Source organism: Pan troglodytes, chromosome 13 (assembly GCF_028858775.2).
Source record: "Pan troglodytes isolate AG18354 chromosome 13, NHGRI_mPanTro3-v2.0_pri, whole genome shotgun sequence".
NCBI classification, from domain to species: Eukaryota; Metazoa; Chordata; class Mammalia; order Primates; family Hominidae; genus Pan; species Pan troglodytes.
This window is the reverse complement of record NC_072411.2, coordinates 108,314,298-108,333,732: the sequence shown is the minus strand read 5'-3', so window position 1 is coordinate 108,333,732 and position 19,435 is coordinate 108,314,298. Positions and strand designations below refer to the sequence as shown.

At 43.0% G+C, this 19,435-nt stretch overlaps 1 protein-coding gene across 8 annotated transcripts in view; it reads left to right on the top strand.

The window, feature by feature from the left end:
* The first annotated feature begins 2,606 nt into the window (after positions 1-2,606).
* Positions 2,607-19,435, top strand: part of INO80D (INO80 complex subunit D) — a 101,290-nt gene continuing 84,461 nt past the window's right edge. The window contains exons 1-2 of one of the 8 annotated variants that reach the window (XM_054680136.2): positions 2,607-2,670; positions 11,581-11,721. The gene's annotated coding sequence lies outside the window, so the exon portion shown is untranslated. Of the gene's footprint in view, positions 2,671-11,448; positions 11,722-11,745; positions 11,872-12,121; positions 12,304-12,377; positions 12,576-19,435 lie in introns of those variants that run through there. The other 7 variants (XM_063790661.1, XM_516046.7, XM_009444091.4 and 4 more) reach the window with 7 other exon arrangements.

Here is a 19,435-nt window from a genome sequence, read left to right as displayed (position 1 = left end):
CATAACACCTGTACATTGTGGAGGATTTTTGTTATTGGTTTGGTGTTTGCTTTTTGCTTTTATTTCAGAATAAGGAGTTAGCATGTGTGACATAGTAAGAAATAGATATATATGTGTATATATATATATAGAGAGAGATATGTATATATGTGTATCTATCTATCTATCTATTTGGACTTTGTCCCTGATTTTTGACACAGAGCTCTTAAAACTGCCATTTCTTGAGTGATAGGGATGATAGGAGTGTCGTTTGTTCTAATATTTGGTCTCTGTCCCCAGTTTCCGACACAGAGTTCCTTAATCTCTTGGAATTTCCTGGTTGATAGAAGCATCTTTTGTTCTACTGAGGTTTCTTGCTGGGGCCCTAGATAGCTTCAGGATGGGGCCTGGTCCCCAGAAAGACTAGGCCTTGATGAGAAGCCTGGAACTTTCAGCCCATCCCCTCAATATGTGGGGAAGAGTGAAGAGCTGAAGACTGAGTTAATAATTGGTCATCCTGATTTGACAAAACCTCCATAAAAACCCCTAACGACAGGTTCAGGGAGCTTCTGGGTTGGTGAACACATCAAATTGCTAGGAGGGTGGTGTGCCCAGAGAGGGCGCGGGGGCTTCCAACACCCCTGCCAATATCTTGCTCTCTGCATCTCTTCTGTTTGGCTGTTCCCAAGTTATATCTTTTATAAAGAGCCAGTAAATATTAATATAAGAGTGCTCCTGAGTTCTGTGAGTCATTGTAGCAAATTATCAAGCTGAAGGGGAGAAAGTTGTGGGAACTCCCTGACTTTGTAGCCAAGAAGTGTGTGTGGGTAACCTGGGGACCCGATACTTGCGAATGGCATTGGAATTGAGGACTCTTTAAAACCTGTGGAGTCTGCTGCTAATGCTGGGTCGTTAATGTCAGAATTGAATTGAATTGTAGGATACCCCGTTGGTGTCCGGAAAGTTGGAGAATTGGTTGGTGTGAGAAAAAATTCACACATTTGATGTCAGAATTTCTGAGGAAAAATAGCTCGGCATGTAAAACCATAAATACACAAAATCCTTTCAGACAGCTTAAAAGAATGCACATGTTCCAAGTTTTCTGAACTCAAGTCAAGATAAAGAGATAGAAGCAAAAATGAACTCAGTAATGTATTACTCTAATAGTTTGATTCAGAGAAAATAAAAACTCCCTTCTAACAGGAAAAAAAAAAGACAAATGGCCTGCATAGTGCAGTTACGTGAGCTTTCTAATAATGCAAACGGCAGTCTGTTATTTCCCTACAATTTTTTTCCTTAGCTTCATTTCAGAGAGGACACAAACCGTAGAAATTGAATGATAACTTATCATATCATTGATGATCATTGTATGAAGTATTCAGTTTGCAGCTCATAAATTTAGGTAACATCATTTTTCCCCTCCTCCTCAATAGAGAGAGACATAATGGTTACTGTCTAGCTCAACGCTGGCTTAACGGCCTCCTCTGAGGTTAATGTTAACATCATTCTGGACAGGGCAACAGGAAGCATCTGTATATCTTACCACAAAATGAGATGATCCATTTTCCCCTCATTTGAAGTATAAATTCTGTTGGTATTAAATTACTTAATTGCTCTTGCTTTATATATACATTTAAAATATTTGGATATATTGTAGTAATAGCCTTAGAGAAAATTAAAATGACTTATGATTATGTAAATATTCCTTTAGTTTTTCCCAGTTGGTCAATATAGGTTCTTATTTTTTTTCTCTCTATGATTTAAAGGAAACTTGGGTTATGAAGGCTATTCTTACAATCTTTTTTTGTTCTTATGTTCTAGAACCACTGATGGTGACAACAGAACTCAGGGAATGTTAGTCAATTAACAGCTGCCAAGTTACCCAGAGAAGCAGATGGTATATCTGATCATGTCCTACAAAATGTGAAAAGGGAATACTCAAAGATGTTTGCTCAAATATGCTAGAGTTTCCACACAAAAGGCTATAATGGCAACCATATATATTTTTACGTCTTCTATGTTTGCTTTTTACTCCAGGTGATTCTCTTCTATTCCATTTTTTAATTTTTTGACCTGCAGGGCTAGTCATCTTAAAATAACCTAGGATATGCACACGTTTTGAGTATCTTTGGCAATAGAAATGCACAACAGAAATATGTCAATAGAAAAGAAAAAGAATACTTAATACCACTCCCAGGTTTTTAAACTAGAGTATGGCCAATTGGAATGTAATGCTTGAGGGTGGCTGAAATAACTAGAATTATACAGATATTTTGCTAATCATCTTGGACTTTTGTTGTGAGATTGTTAGAAAGTCCATGCTCGATTCCTCAGAGTCCTTCTCATTTAACCATCTAAAAGCCATATCTTAATTATCAAATAGTAAAGAATCCAAAATCTCAAATATTCATTAATCCAACAAATATTTACGGTGTATATTTCATCCCAGGCAGTGTTCAAGAGGCCAAATGAACAAACTAGACAAAAACAAAACAAAAAAAGACAAAATCTCTAGGTTTCGTGGAGCTTATATTTTTAAAAGCTTATATTTATAAAAGCTTACATATCAAGAGGATCTATATAAAAATAAATAACCCTAAAACAATAATTCTTTTGTCTCTTGCCAGACTGAAGACACTCGCAGGCAGGAGCTGTTTCCCCAATATCCTTACCACCTGTGCCTAGCACACTGTAAGTGATTTATAGACACTTCTTGAATACGTATGTATGTATCTATTATTATTAAAAAATTTTTTTTCAACCTTTTCAGCCCAAGCGATCCTCCTGCCTCAGCCTCCCAAATAGCTGGGACTACAGGCTCATGCCACCACAAGTGGCATATATATATATAGACACACATACACACACACACACACACACACACAATGTAGACACACACATATACACATACACATATACATACATACATATACATACATATATACATACGTGTGTGTGTGTGTGTGTGTGTGTGTGTATAGAGTCTCCTCTATTGCCCAGGCTGGAGTGCAGTAGTGTGATCTACGCCCACAGCAACCTCCGCCTCCCAGGTTCAAGCGATTCTCCTGCCCCAGCCTCTTGAGCAGCTGGGATCACAGGCGTGCGTCACTACACCTGGCTATTTTGTAGAGACGGGGTTTCACCATGTTGGCCAGGCTGGTCTCGAACTTCTGAACTCAGGTGATCTACCTGCTTTGGCCTCCCAGTGGCTAATTTTTAAAATTTTTTATAGAGACATGGTCTCACTATGTTGGCCAAGCTGGTCTCGAACTCCTGGCCTCAAGTGATCCTCCCACCTCGGCCTCCCAAAGTGCTGGGATTGCAAACATGAGCCACTGTGCCTGGCTTGTGGTGTATTCTCTATGTACTATTTCTGAACCCCCTTTTATATTTTAAGACCTTGATTGATTCTGAAGGGCACCAAAATCTCAGCTAAACTTAAAATTCTATAAATTATCTGGGTATTTAAGAATATCTGGGGCTGGGCGCGGCAGCTCACACCTGTAATCCCAGCACTTTGGGAGGCTGAGGCAGGCGGATCATGAGGTCAGGAGATTGAGACCATCCTTACATGGTGAAACCCCATCTCCACTAAAAGTGCTGGAGCCTTGTGCTTTACCTACTATGCCATTTAATCCTCAGAATACCCCAGTGAGGCAGGTACTATTATTATCTCTAGTTTTACAAATGAGGAAACTGAGAGGGTGAGGAGTGCTATGGTCTGAATGTGTATCCCAAGGTTTATATGTTGGAAACTTAATCCCCAAAGCAAAGAGGTTGAGAGGTGAGACCTTTATGAGGTGATCAGGTCATAAGAGCTCTGCCCTACTGAATGGATTCATGCTGTTATCACAGAAGTAGGTTAGTTATTGTGGGAGTGGGTTCCTGATAAAAGGATAAGTTCTGCCACCTTCCTCTCCTTCCTCCCCGCTTTCCCCCCTCATACATGTACTCTCTTGACCTTCTGCCTTCTGCCATGCGATAACACAACAAAAAGACCCTCTTCAGATGTCAGCGCCATGCTCTTGGACTTCCTGTCTCCAGAAGTGTAAGAAATAAATGTCTCTTCTTTATAAATTTCTCAGTCTGTGGCATACTGTTATAGCAGCATAAAACAGACTAGACTAGGAGCTTGCCCAGGGTTACACAGTAGGAAAATGGTAGAGCCAAGTTTCCAAATCAGATGGCCTTGACTCCAGTGATGAAGCTATTAATCACTACAGCTCCTGTTGCACATGTAGAAAAAAACCCAAAAAACTAAGAAAAGCTAGAAAACAACTCAAGGTATTAAATTAACAATAAGGTCAGTATAGACTCAACTTGGCCTCAGAAGGCTTCAGGGACAAGACTGTGAGCAAGTCATCAAAGCAGAGTGGGATTTAATTGGCAGAGCTGAAAACAGAGAGCATCAGAACAAGAATAGAGGCATGAGAACAAGAATGGCCATGACTTGCTGTGTGGTGCCAAAAGAGCATTAACCTAGTAGAACGATGAGATCTAGTAATTTTTAGTAGAATCTTACCTGTTTTTTCTTTAAGAATAGAAGAAAATGCAAATGCCTATAATACTATCATGTGGCACCCAGGTATGCATAAACAAACTTCAAATTAGCCGCGCGTGGTGGCAGGCGCCTGTAATCTCAGTAACTCAAGAGGCTGAGGCAGGAGAATCACTTGAACCCTGGAGGTGGAGGTTGCAGTGAGCTGAGATTGTGCCATTGCACTCCAGCCTGGGTGACAAGAGCAAGACTTTGTCTCAAAACAACAACAACAAACTTCAATGTATACACAGTAAATAGTTCAATTTTCAGTTATTGAGGTCTTTTTCTCCTTCCTGGTGTACTAGAACTGGCTTTACCATTTAATATCTTTGATAATCTTTCCCTTGACCTGAGTTTAAGTCAAGCTATTAAGGTTGTCTTCATAGTTACTCCTTTTTTGTTTGAGAGGATTTTCCCTGTATTTTCCCATTCTTATCATCGAACTCTGGCAGTCTATAACAACTACATGGCGAAGATGTTATAGCACAGGAAGTCCAAACTTATTAATGGGCTGTGTTCCCATGAACATCACTGTAAATTAGTTGTTTGGAACCTGGAATTTGCTTTCCCATGGAAATAGTGGTTAAATTCCCAGCAGGTCTACAAAAGCTTGCTTAGCCAGGAATGCAGCAGAAATGAACACTGTCACCTTTGTGTTAACCTCTGCCTATTATTCAGAGGTCTCAATGGATTTCTCACCTTACTTCAATGTTTTAGCTAACCACCACTTTTGGGACAGTTTTTAAAATTATATGGAAAAGGCTGACTATCACTTCTGATTCCACCACCCAATCGTTCATACTGCTTTGGGGTGTTTCTTTTTACTAATTATTACTGAAAACATGACTTCAGTTGGGGAGTTGTTTTCCTTTTTCCAAGATTAGGAGTCAGTAAAATAGCCCAAGAATGCCTATGGTATACAGTGTCTAGAATGTCACATTTTCTGCCTTTACTATGATGAGAAGGCAGCACAACATTGACCATCTGGTTCCTGGAGGGTATCTTTTGGCCTTTGTGGGGATTTAAAAACAAAACCAGGCCAGGCGCGGTGACTCACACCTGTAATCCCAGCACTTTGGGAGGCCGAGGCAGGCAAATCACAAAGTCAGGAGTTTGAAACCAGCCTGACCAACACAGTGAAACCCCGTCTCTACTAAAAATACAACAAATTAGCTGGGTGTGGTGGCAGGCACCTGTAATCCCAGCTACTCGGGAGGCTGAGGCAGGAGAATCACTTGAACCTGGGAGGTGGAGGTTGCAGTGAGCTGAGATCGCACCACTGCACTCCAGCCTGGGTGACAGAGTGAGACTCCATCTCAAAAAAAAAAAAAAAAAAAAAGCAAAACCAAACCAAACACCCACTTCTTGGTTTCTGGTATGAAATCAGAGGTCTAACTGCCCCAGGCTAGATGTTAGCATTAGGGAGATTACCTGATCAATGCTCATGTTTGACTACAGCTGAATATATAAATATATATAGTATTTTTTTATATATACACATATATATGTGTGTGTGTATATATATGTGTATATACACACACATATATATGTGATATACATATATATGTGTGTGTGTGTATATATATATATATATATTTTTTTTTTTTTTTTGAGACGGAGTCTCACTCTGTTGCCCGGGCTAGAGTGTAGTGGCGTGATCTCGGCTCACTGCAACCTCCGCGTCCCAGGTTCAAGCGATTCTCTTCCCTCAGCCTCCAGAGTAGCTGGGATTACAGGCCCCTGCCACTATGCCCAGCTAATTTTTTGTATTTTTAGTACAGACAGGGTTTCACCGTGTTGGCCAGGCTGGTCTCAAACTCCTGACCTCGTGATTCACCTGCCTCGGCCTTTAAAAGTGTTGGGATTACAGGTGTGAGCCACCATACCGGCCTTTTTTTTTTTTGAGATAGCCTCTCACTCTGTTGCCCAGGCTGGAGTGCCATAGTGCGATCACAGATCACTGTGACCTCCAACTCCTGGGCTCAAGTGATCCTCCCTCCTCAGCCTCCTAAAGTTTTGGGATTACAGGTGTGAGCCACCACGCCCAGCCTTGAATCTTTATTGAAGAAATTTCATAGTCAATCTAAAGCTATGATGTGTATGTCTGTCTGCCAAATACAGTGTTTATCTCAGAAACACTTTCTTGTAACCACAATAAAACCAAAATCTTTATTTTAGGTAGAAACATTACCAACAAATGTTTGCAAAACAGAAAGGCTTTAAAGTGAAAAAAATTTGAGTCTATGGCCATCATAATAGTGTGGCTTTGAAAACTTTCAGGCTATGTACGTACCCTATTTCTACTCCCTCACCTCCTTGGGAGTTTTTTAATTGTATTTATTTTATTTTATTTTTTTGAGACAGAGTCTTGCACTCCAGTCTGTTGCCTAGGCTGGAGTGCAGTGGCGCGATCTCAGCTCGCTGCAACCTCCGCCTCCTGGGTTTAAGTGATTCTTCTGCCTCAGCCTCCCTAGTAGCTGAAAGGCTAATTTTTGTATTTTTAGTAGAGGTGGGGTTTCACCATGTTGGCCAGGCTGGTCTTGAACTCCTAACCTCAGGTGATCTGCCTGCCTTGGCCTCCCAAAGTATTGAGATTACAGGCATGAGCCACCACGCCTGGCTGATATTTTCTTAATAACTTTAGCTGGGCATGGTGGTGCATGCCTGTAGTCCCAGCTACTCAGGAGGGTGAGGCAGGAAAATCGCTTGAACCCGGGACGCATAGGTTGCAGTGAGCTGCGATCACACCACTGCACTCCAGCCTGGCAACAGAGTGAGACTCTGTCTCAGAAAAAAAAAAAGAAAGAAAGAAAACTAAAATAATTAATACCAAAAGGTAGATCAATGAAAGAGTCTAATGATACTAAAATTATTAAGGTTGTCGGGGAAGGTGGTTCACGCCTGTAAACTCAGCACTTTTGGCAGGCAGAGAGAGGAGGATAGCCTGAGCTCAGGAGTTTCAGACTAGCTTGGGCAAAATAGCAAGACCCCATCTCTATGTAAAAAAAAATAATAATAAAAATAATTTTTAAAAAATATTGCCCGAGTGCAGTGGCTCACGCCTGTAATCCCAACACTTTGGGAGGCCAAGCTCAGGAGTTTGAGACCAGCCTGGCCAACATGGCGAAACCCCGTCTCTACTAAAAATACAAACATTAGCCGGGTGTGGTGGTGGGCACCTGTAATCCCAGTTACTTGGAAGGCTGAGGCAGGAGAATAGCTTGAACTCAGGAGGCAGAGGTTGCAGTGAGCCGAGATCGCGCCACTGCACTCCAGCCTGGGCAGAGCAAGACTCTGTCTAAAAAAAAAAAAGAATTAAGGTAAGCATTTCCTACTTCAACTAATGGCCAAACAGCTATTTGTGAAATGAAGGTATAATAGAATAAGTTAGTGCTTTATGCAATATACTGCTCATTTTCAGGATCAGGAACAAAGTCTCTATTAATCATAACGCGTTTATTTTTGTTATTTATTCGCATTCCTCAAAACAACTGATAGATTACGTGCTAGACTTCACGAAAGTGAAATGAGCCACTGGTTGCCACCCATGAATGAAGGGGGCTCCAATAGCTGGCTACTCAGTTTGTTTTTGGCAAAGAGCATAGAGCACGAACCTAGCACTTCAAGCATAGTGCACAGAATTGTGACAGGCACCTTGGACACTCTAAACCAGGAGAATTGAGAATCTTATTGGAAAGCTTTTGGGCCAAGAAGGTACATGATCCCTGACAGGAAAGACAATGATCCCATCTGTATTTTTTTTTAAAAAGAAAAGAAAAATGTAATACTTTTTGGAGCTCTTACAGGAATTAAATAAGAAAACATAGATAAAAGTATCCAATAAGATTATCAAGATGCATTAAGTGCTCAATAATGTAGCCAAATTTGAGTAGTGGAAATTTTATTGGGAAAAAAATAGCTTCCTCAAATTATATCAGTAGTTTTAGCCCAGGTGTGGTGGCTCACACCTGTAATCTCAGCACTCTGGGAGGCAGACGCAGGCGGATCACCTGAGGTCAGGAGTTTAAGACCAGCCTGGCCAACCTGGTGACACTCTGTCTCAAAAAAAAAATTAAAAAAAAATTATATCAGTAGTTTTGTTAGCATTTGCAGATTCTACGAATCAGACATAGCAATTTTTTTGCGACAACGTTTCACTCTTGTCGCCCAGGCTGGAGTGCAATGGTGCAATCTCAGCTCACTGCAACCTCCGCCTTCCAGTTGAAGTGATTCTCCCGCCTCAGCCTCCAGAGTAGCTGAGATTACAGGCATCTGCCACCACACCCAGCTAATTTTTGTATTTTTAGTAGAGACAGGGTTTCACCATGTTGGCCAGGCTGGTCTCAAACTCCTGACCTCAGTTGATCCACCCACCTCTGCCTCCCAAAGTGCTGGGATTACAGGCGTGAGCCACCGTGCCTGGCCTCAAGTCTTGAATATTTTGCTCAATTGATGGATAAATATCATAGACTATAGCTAAGCAGAAGTCAAACTTTATAAAGAGAAAAGCACTGAAATGCTAAGCTGATGCAGCATAGCCCTATCCACTGACAGACAAGTTCCTTTGGTCACAAGAGGCATTGCAAAAAAGGGTGCAGCCAGCTTAATGCAAACAAGCACATTTTATTTTAATTTTTGTTTTTGGAGAAAGGGTCTGGCTGTGTTGCCCAGGCTGGTCTCAAACTCCTGGGCTTAAGCAATACTCTCACCTAGGCCTTCCAAAGTGCTGGGATTACAGACGTAAGCCATGGAATCTGGCCAAACACATTTTAATTTCTTGAAAAATTCAAAACATATTTATAAAGTCATGTCATATATAAAGAAAAATAAGTTGTTAGAAAACATGTTTTTCAATTTCGCCAGAGGTCTAGTTAAGGGATTTTCCTTGTGATAACTAATGTGTTTGATGTCTAAATGTTTAAAAAAAATATTGTAAATAGAACATAGCTTCACAATTGAGGTTTCCAAGATGATGAGAATCAGTTAATTTTACTTAACTTTTTCCACCAAACAAAGAGGAAAAAAACCACAGAAGAAAATCCAGAATAGGCCGGGCGCGGTGGCTCACACCTGTAATCCCAGCACTTTGGGAGGCCGAGGCGGGCGGATCACGAGGTCAGGAAATCGAGACCATCCTAGCTAACACGGTGAAACCCCGTCTCTACTAAAAATAGAAAAAATTAGCCGGGCGTGGTGGCGGGCGCCTGTAGTCCCAGCTACTCGGGAAGCTGAGGCAGGAGAATGGCGTGAACCCAGGAGGCGGAGCTTGCAGTGAGCTGAGATAGGGCCACTGCACTCCAGCCTGGGCGAAAGAGCAAGACTCCGTCTAAAAAAAAAAAAAAAAAAAAAAAAAAAAGAAAATCCAGAATATTTAGGTAAGTACTATATTCAAAGTTATATGATAAAGATAAGGTTCAGCTAGAAACTAATAAATATCCGATATATGCATTACATGAACTCACTTTTAAATCAGGACAAGTTCTAAATTTGGAAGTTATTTCTAAATGTTGTGTAATAAATTTTACAAAGAAATTAAATATTCTACTGATTCAGGGCACTAATATAACAAATTCATTCCTGCCAGGTTAGTCAACATGTGTTAGAAAAATAACTTTTAATACAAGATTTAAATCATCATCCCCAGTAGAACATACAAAGATAGTCGGTTCTTTTTCTATTATTTTTCTCTTTCTTCACAAAAATAGAAAAATGTCTCTGCAATTTATTATCCTCCAATAAGCGTTCTATTGGAATCGATGTAAATGGGTACCCTTTGTCCCTCTCACCTCTGTGCTAACAGCATTGTTTAACTCTGATCCCATTTATCTAGTAAGCTTTGCTCATTTAAAAAAGTAAATTCATGACATCCACTGCAATATACAAAAAGTCTATCATACAGGCTGGCAGCACATTGGAAGTTCTGAACTAACATAACTAACAAAAATAGCCACATTTCTCAATTCTGTGACACAAAAAGCAGATAGCAACATGTGTAATGCACCAAAGATCTAGCTAGAGTTTAAAGAATCTAAATAAATAAGAAAATCAAATGCCCGGATATAATTCTTAATAAGCTATTTTACCTCAAGAAAAATCTAAGGCTGTCTTTAAAATCTCTTTCCAGTTTTACTGTATCCTTTCTGTATGGGCAGCATAACAGAATTTCCAGAAACAGGGGCCGTTTTTAAATCCCCAGTGATATCTGCCTTTATCTGCACTGTGGAAAATGATACACTGTATCATGCCTTTCTGGACAGTCCATAGGTTTTATTTACATTGCTTTGAGAAACAGACGAAAGACATGTTTTTTACAATTGTCTTACAGCAATCTCAGTTTTGAGAGTAACATGTAACACAAATTTTTATATGCAATATATGAAAACATAAATATTTATATATACAATAACATAACTAGACAAATAAATGAAGTTACTATTAAGTCTCTTTAAGTATAAATTTACAAACTGACCACCAGCCACAGAACTTAGCCCTGTAATGGAGAAAAATTATTACTGGCTTAAAAAAATATTAAAATATCACTGTCACTAACATGAAAAAAACTAAAAACAGAAAATAGAAAACAATAATCACCGGAAAACCTGTGTCTTGTAAAGATTTCTTTCCATCAGAAGATGCAGAAACATTTTTCCCCCTGGAGCAAATGAAAACGTTTCTCATGCACCCCCCGTTTCTTCCCTGCTTTCTCCCCCAGGCGCGGGTGTAGACGGCCGGTGTGGACTTTTTCCCAGAGATGAGAAGTAAAAATTTGTACTTTATCGGGAGCGGGTGCACTTTTCCCCCTGGCCCCCCTTTGCTCTGCCTCCAAGATGGTAGGAAAGTTGTCGTTTCGGAGGGCAGAGGAGCAGCTCTCTGGTGTTATGTCCTCGCAGTGCCTGTAGTGGTGCTGTAGGAGGCTGCTGCCTCTTCTTGTACAGCCCCGGCAGCCCTGCCTTCTTGGCTGGAGAGTATATTCAGGGATTTCCCCTTAATAATCACCGACCCTGGGAGCACTTTTTAGTTTCCAAAATAAAAATATGATCCTCACCCCTCTTGCTTGACAGGGAAAGGCTCTCGCCGGAGCCCAGGGGGGAGCAGTAGCAGCGGCAGCCGAGCTTCCTAGTCCATTGCCAGCGCCTCTCACTCTGATCTGTCAGCCCAGCCGAGGGAACGGGGGGAAGGAGAAAAAAAAAAGCAGCTGAAAGGTAAGCAGAGGCGGCCCCAGGCCCGGCCCACATCCCCGGGCTCCCGTAGGGCGGCGGGCTGGGCCGCGCAGGCTGGGCGGGCGGCGAGCGCGCTTACGTGAGGCCGGGGATTCGCCGGCCCACGCCAGGCCCCGGGCGGAGAATGAAAGGGTGAGTGGGGCCGGCGCCCGGGTGGTGGAGGCCGGGGGCCTGAGGGCCTCCGGGGCGCCCGCGGGCGGCGACGGCGGGCGGGCAGGGGTCCACCCGGAGCCGGAGCGGGGCGAGCGGAGCGGCCTGCGCGGGCCAGGTGGGGGTGTGTGGCGGGAGGGGGGGGCGCCGGTAGGCCTCGGGCCGGTAGGCCCCACGGCAGCCGCGCCCTGCCCCCGCACCCCGGGCCTCCGCGCGCCCCCTCGAGTCCCCCGGGGCCTCCGGGTGGGACGGCGGCGCTGCTGGGCCGAATCCCGCGCCGGCCCTGAGGCTTTCCCGCGGGGCGGCAGGCCCGGGCTGCCGGGACAGGGGCGTCAGGGCCTAGGAGTGGGGAGTGGGGAATGGGCGCCCGGCTCCCCTTCCCCCGGGTCTCTCGCAGACGCCCCCCAGATTCCGGTAAGAGTTGAATTTATTTATCCCCCTCCTCCGCGCTCCGGACGGCCAGGCCGGGGCGGGGCGGGGCGGGCGGCCTGGCGGGCGTGGGGTCGGGTGGAGGGGCGGTGAGGAGTCAGGTGCAGCCGCGGCCCGGAAAGTTTCCTTTTAGGCCCGAATTGGGGGCCGCTGTCTCTCCGGGGAGCCCTGGTCCTAGCGCCCGGGACCCCCCAGGGCGTGGGGGAGCGCACTCGGCTATTTTGAAACTCTTTGCCAGTTCCTGTCCATTGAAGAAGGTACTCCGCCCCTGCACCCCTCGCCCGCGCCCCACCCAACTCCCCGCGAGCCCGTTCGGGGCTGCTAACTCCAGCCTGTTCCCCCTAGAGCCCCCCAGGTTGGGGAGAGGGCCTTCTCTTCCGGTTTGGAAAAGTTTGCAAGGGGCTTTTCTTAGCTTTATTAGTTAGTGACTGGGTTTTTGGGGTGGGAAGGAGGAGGTAAACTCAGGTGGTGTTTCTGCCGGACAATCTTTCCCTATTGCCTTTTTTAGCCCTTACCCCACCAACTGGGGGTGTTATTTTCAGCTTGAGTACCCACCCCCTTTCATCCCGATTCCTTTGGGTCCAAAATCCCCCTTCTGGACAGCTCCGGCGGAGAGGAAGATGTAGGGAGCAGCGAGGAGACTGTCAGTGAGAGAGAGGGGCAGGATCAGGCAGGGTTTCTGGAGCAGTCCCCAGATGTAGGAGTTTCCCCTCCTTTTTGGTCACTGTCCGGTAAAACCAACACCGGAACAGATCCCAAGGGGGAGACGTGGTTGTCAGATGGCTTGGAAGCCTCCGGGATTGGGAGGAGGGAGAGGAAGTGGGCAGGGCAGCTCCCGAAACAAGGTCTACAGTTTAAGGATCAGTAGTTCATTTATTCTGATAATCACTGTTTAGTTTTATGTGACATTCTTGTATTCGACCTAGAAATAGAGTAATGGAGATTTTAAGGAAACCTAAACTTGTTATTGCTACAACTCAGAAGGGTCTGTGGAAGAGCCCTCGGAACCTAGCAAAACTACTTTGGTTTTGGGGTGTGTGTGTGTGTGTGTGTGTGTATGTATAACATTTAAACGAAAAAAATATATATGTGTATGTATATATTTTATATGCATATATAAACACATATATATTCATACACACACACGTATGTTTTCTGTTTAAATGGATTCAATTTTAGCTATATTTTGGTGCCCTGAGCTCTGAACGTTAAAAAAAAAAAAAGTGATAAACATAAATTTCCAAATCTCGATTTTCTGCTTTTCAGGGACAGGATGTTTCCCGTGGCTATGCTTACCTCCTTGTTGTTCTTGAGTGTTGACATTGAAATGTTAATAGACCCTGCCACCCCCCACTGCCAGTCCCCAGTGTGGGCGTGTTTGGAGAGGTTATTTTGCATCGTTTAATTGTTGGTTTTTTCCTTTTTTTTTTTTTTTGGTGAGCTTAGGGCAGAGCGTTGTGTTTATGTGCGGTGGTGTCCTGCTTGGTAGCAGGCTAGAGTTGCTGGCAGGAGATGTCCCACATTCTGCCCACTCAGTACCCCCAGCACTGTTGTTAGTGAAAAGCTGCCACTTGCAGGGCAATGGGTCACCCACGACTTTCAGTGCTGACTTCTGTGAGGCTTCGAAATGAGACTCATGTGATTCTTCTAGGTGTGTGCCTTTCTTTTCCTTTGGTCTGCCTAAGATCAAACTCTGTTTCTCCACAATGATAGATATCCGGTCATTTAGCATTGAGCTTAAGAAAATCTTGATATTTGAGATTGTATGGATCTGATACAAAAATGCAAATTACATTTAATGGTTGTTTTAAGTTTATTGATTAATTGAAATTGTTTATTGACATGGACATTTTTTTAAACATGTGTACCAAAAATCGTTACTTCTATTATAGTTTGTCCTTATTTTTAGAGCATATACTGGATGGAAAAAAATCATTCTTAGTCATTTTTCTTGGAACATTTTAAGGTTTGAAAAAAAATTGTTATTGCCTTATAATTTGATATTTTAAAGGTATATTGTTGACTTCACATTCCTAAGCTTTCCAAAACTGTATGTGTACAAATACCAAAAAAGTTTTGTACTTTTTCCCACCCTACCTCAAACATGTATTAATTTCCTAACCTGATCGCCTAATGGGCTACTTTATTTCCTGAAGGAATGAGAGGTTTGATGTTTTTAAAAGTTACATTCCATTTGAAATTCATAAAAGATTTTCAGGGCAAATACTGAATTAACTTTAAACTACTAAGGGAATATGCTTTTTTACTATTAAGTGTTAGTTTAAAAAGTAAATGGTTAGTATAATTACAAGTCTGAAATAATCAAGTTTTCTTTCCTCTGGAAGATTTTTAGGAGGAAATTTGTATATCCCATTCCAACTTTTTCTCAGCAAATCATGTTGCTACTATTTTTAGAGAAATAAAAATTTTAGTTTAGAAGGAATTAAATATTTCTGAGAGCACCCAAAATTAATGACATTTCAAAAAAATGCTAAACTATTTATTCATACCTGAGATGTTCTCTGAGGGTTAGCAGCTCTCACTATCCAGGTTTGGTACAATGGTTATGGCTAATGAAAAGTCATTTATATTTGAATACAGTTAGAGCAATATTCTCAGACACTTTTCTTTCCCCCTCCCCCACACCTGGTAACTGGTAAAACAATGGTTGAATAGGTGAGACTGGGTTGGAGGCAGCAAATTGTCCCCAGTGCTAAGTCAGTTTAACTTATACATGCAGCTCTGTGCTAGGCAAAACAAACAGCAGTAGAGTCTCCTCACTTCTTCAAGCAAGAGTTTGTCCCAGAAGTCCTGACTGTAAAGGCTGATTTTTGACAATGCTCCTGGCTAGTTTGAGATACTGAGGAAATACTCAATTTAAAACCTTAAGCCTCCCTCTTTTCCCTCCTTGCACGTAAGGTGACAGACTACTTGGTTCTTATCCTTTCACAGAATGTGATTTGTTTTTAAGATGAGTTTTTAGGCCGGGCATGGTGGCTCACGCCTGTAATCCCAGCACTTTGGGAGGCTGAGGCGGGCGGATCACCTGAGGTCCGGAGTTCGAGACCAGCCTGACCAACATGGGGAAACCCCGTCTCTACTAAAAATACAAAATTAGCCAGGCGTGGTGGTGTATGCCTGTAATCCCAGCTACTCTGGAGGCTGAGGCAGGAGAATCACTTGAACCTGGGAGGCGGAGGTTGCAGTGAGCCAGGATTGCACCATTGCATTCCAGCCTGGGCAACCAGAGCAAAACTCCATCTCAAAAAAAATAAAAGATGAGGTTTTGGTGAAATTTTATTTGTAGCATGACTTCCTGCAGTGACACTTTTAGACTGGGCTTTGAGTTCTGATCCCAGTCCTTCCGCTGGGCAAGTTATTTAGTCTTTGGTTTCTTTAACTTAAAATGGGAATAAAATTCTTTGATATAAGGGTTAGATGAGATAGCCATGTGTTTGGCCCATAATAGTATTAATTAAATGTTAATTCCACTAGCCCACTTTACTTTTCTTTCTTTCTTTTTTTTTTTTTTTTTTGAGACAGGGTCTCACTCTGTTGTCGAGCCTGGAGTACAGTGGCATGATTACAGCTCACTGCAGCCTCAACCTCCTGGGCTCCAGTGATCCTCCCACCTCAGGTGTGCCTGTAGTCAGCCAGGACTACAGGTGCTTGCCACCATGCCCGGCTAATTTTTGTATTTTTTGTAGAGACAGGGTTTCCCCATGTTGCCCAGGCTGGTCTCAAACTCCTGGATGCAAGGGATCCGCCTGCCTCAGTCTTTCCAAGTGCTGGGATTATAGGTGTGAGCCACCAGGCCTGGCCTCCACCTTACTTTTCTAGTAGTAACATCTAAATACTATTTCTCTTGTTTCCTTTTTTAAATAACTGAAAGTAATACTGTACTATACGTACTATAGTAGGCTTATGCTATATTTGGAGAGTAGACCTGTTTTTCCCACTCAAAGGATAACCACTGTTTAACACTTTAGTGTGCTTTTTCTCTTTATGTGTATGCATACAGCAGAAACAAAGAGGAAAAACGTAAGGGTAGGATTGTCCATGTGATGGTAGTTGTGTAGTTTTGTATTGGTTAAAAGCTTGGGCTCTGGAGCAAATAGGCCTTGCATCGTGACCTTGGATAATGACAATTACTTAATCTGATTAAGTCTCAGTTTTCTTCGTCTGTAAAAGGGGGTAATAATAGTACCTACTTCATAGGGTTGCTGTGAAGACTAAATGAGGAATTGAACATAAAGCCTTTAGAATGGTTCCTGAAGCATAACCTTTATATTTTCTTGGTGCATAACTTTTTCTGGTGCATAACTTTTCTATTTTTTTCTAAAGATTTTTTAATATTCTTTTTTTTTTTTTTTTTTTTTTTTGAGACTGAGTCTCACTCTGTCGCCCAGGCTGGAGTGCAGTGGCACGATCTCAGCTCACTGCAAGCTTCACCTCCCGGGTTCACGCCATTCTCCTGCCTCAGCCTCCCCAGTAGCTGGGACTACAGGCGCCCGCACACCCGGCTAATTTTTTCTATTTTTAGTAGAGACGGGATTTCACCGTGTTAGCCAGGATGGTCTTGGTCTTCTGACCTCGTGATCCGCCCGCCTCGGCCTCCCAAAGTGCTGGGATAACAGGCGTGAGCCACCGCGCCCGGCCAGATTTTTAATATTCTTGATGTGAATTTTTAATTGATGTGAATTTTTAATGAGTTCTTGTCTCAGTATATATTAATAATACGAATAAGTATTTGAGTACAGAGAGAATATGATAATTACTTTAATGGGGCAAATAAATATATTTTTGCCAGTAAAAAACTGTGCAGTATATTCCATTTCAGCAGCTTCATGTTAGCATAGTCTCTGCTGTTTGAATTTGGAATTGGCCAATATAAAGGTATAGTAAGTACACCGAGGGCAAAGGAGCACAGGGTGGGTTTGCTTTACTCCTGGTTCCGCTCTTTCAGGTTTTGAAGTGTTTTTGTGAGTCCCCGTGGACAGTAGTGTTGCATGGTTTTGAAGGCACTGAGCAGTTTGTGGCATTGATAGGCTCACTTTAGAGTCCTGGGCATGTTTACCTGACTTGATTGGTAGGAGCAGCTGCTGGTTCATTCATTTAACAGATTAGCTTCTCTGTTGTAGCTCTGAGCTTTGCAATAGAGACACGTTCTCTGCCTTTGAGGAGTTTTTAGTCTGTTGGAGAAGAAAAATAAGCTGACATTTACAATGCCAATGTGAATGTTAAGTGATAGCTTAGCCTGGAGGAATATTCTTCTATTCTGGCCTAAAGGGCAGGCTAGGTTTTAAAGTGAGGGCTTTGCAGGGGAAGTTTCTGTCCTAAGCGAATGGGAGGAGTTCGGCATTCCATAAGGTGTGACCTGTAAGTAGGAATCAAAGTTTAGGGACAAAAGAGTATCCTGTGTTGCAAATTGTGGTTCTGTTACCGCCCAGGAGTTGGAGGAGGAGGGGAATAAATAGTGAGAGGGAAAGGTCAGTCTGGCCAGGTCCTAAGGAGTTTCTGTGTTAGGGTAAGGAGTTTGGATTTCTTTTATGTGACAAGCAGACCCTGAAAGTCTTTGGCCACATAAATTACTTGAGATTTAGAGGATTTGAGTTGTACAGAGTAGGAAAAAGGAGGACAAGACTGTAATTAGACCAGTGAGGCAGCTCCTGACAAGAGATTTGAAGAGGGTTTGAACTAAGGTGGTGGCAATGGCAATTGAGAGGAGGTAGCAGTGGCAGAGGCTACCTCTGCCATTTGGTTTGAAACCTGGGGTAGGCTTGGTACCATGGCTCATAACTGTAGTCCCAGCACTCTGGGAGGCCAAGGTGGGCGGATCACTTGAGCTCAGGAGTTTGAGACCAGCCTGGGCAAAGTGGTGAAACCCTGTCTCTACAAAAAATACAAAAATTAGCCAGGTGTGGTAGTGCATTTTTGTAGTCCCAGCTACTCAGGAGGCTGAGGTGAGAGGATCGCTTGAACTCAGGAGGTCAAGGTTGCAGTGAATCTTGATCACACCACTGCACTTCAGCCTGGGTGGCAAAGGGAGAACTTATCTCAGAAAAAAAAGAAAGAAAAAAAAAAAAGATAAAGCCTATAGAAATGTTTTGTTTGACCCACACTTTTTGTGATGGTCTCTGATTTTTCATCAGTACCTTTTCATACATGAGGAAACAGATTTATAAAATAACTTAGGGTTACATGTCTTTTTCTTTTCTTTTTTGAGACAAAGTCTCACTCTGTTGCCCAGCCTAGAGTGCAGTGGTGCGATTGGCTCACTGCAATCTCTGCCTCCCAGGTTCAAGCAATTCTCTGCCCCAGCCTCCCGAGTAGCTGGGATTACAGGCGCCCACCACCACACCCAGTAATTTTTGTGTTTTTAGTAGAGACGGGGTTTCACCATCTTGGCCAGGCTAGTCTTGAACTCCTGATCTCGTGATCCACCTGCCTTGGCCTCCCAAAGTGCTGGGATTACAGGCGTGAGCCTGGCTGTCTTTTTCTTTTTTTTTTTTTTTTTGTTTAAATGGAGACAGTGTCTTACTATGTTGCCCCAGGCTGGGCTCGAACAAAGGGGCTCAAGTGATCCTTCTGCCTCAGCCTACCATAGTGTTGGGATTACAGGTGTGAGTCACCACCCCCGGCCTTCATATGTTCAAAAGTTTAAAGGAGCTGCTGACATGAAAACAATTAAGGTATTTTGTGGGGAAATTTGGATTTTTATCTTCTTTTATTTATTTTTTTTGAGATGGAGTCTCCCTGTGTTGCCAGGCTGGAGTGCAGTGGCACGATCTCAGCTCACTGCAATCTCCACCACCCAGGTTCAAGCGATTCTTCTGCCTCAGCCTCCTGAGTAGCTGGGACTACAGGCGCGTGCCACCACGCCGGCTAATTTTTGTATTTTTAGTAGAGACAGGGTTTCGCCATGTTGGCCAGGCTGGTCTTGAACTCCTGACCTCAGGTGATTCACCTGCCTCGGTCTCCCAAAGTGCTGGGATTACAGGCCTGAGCCACTGTGCTTGGCCCTGTCTTCTTTTAATAACGTGGAAGAGCTGGAAGTTCTGGGTCTACCTTTTTTTTTTGTAAACATTGCAACAACTTGCTGGAAATGATTTGAGCA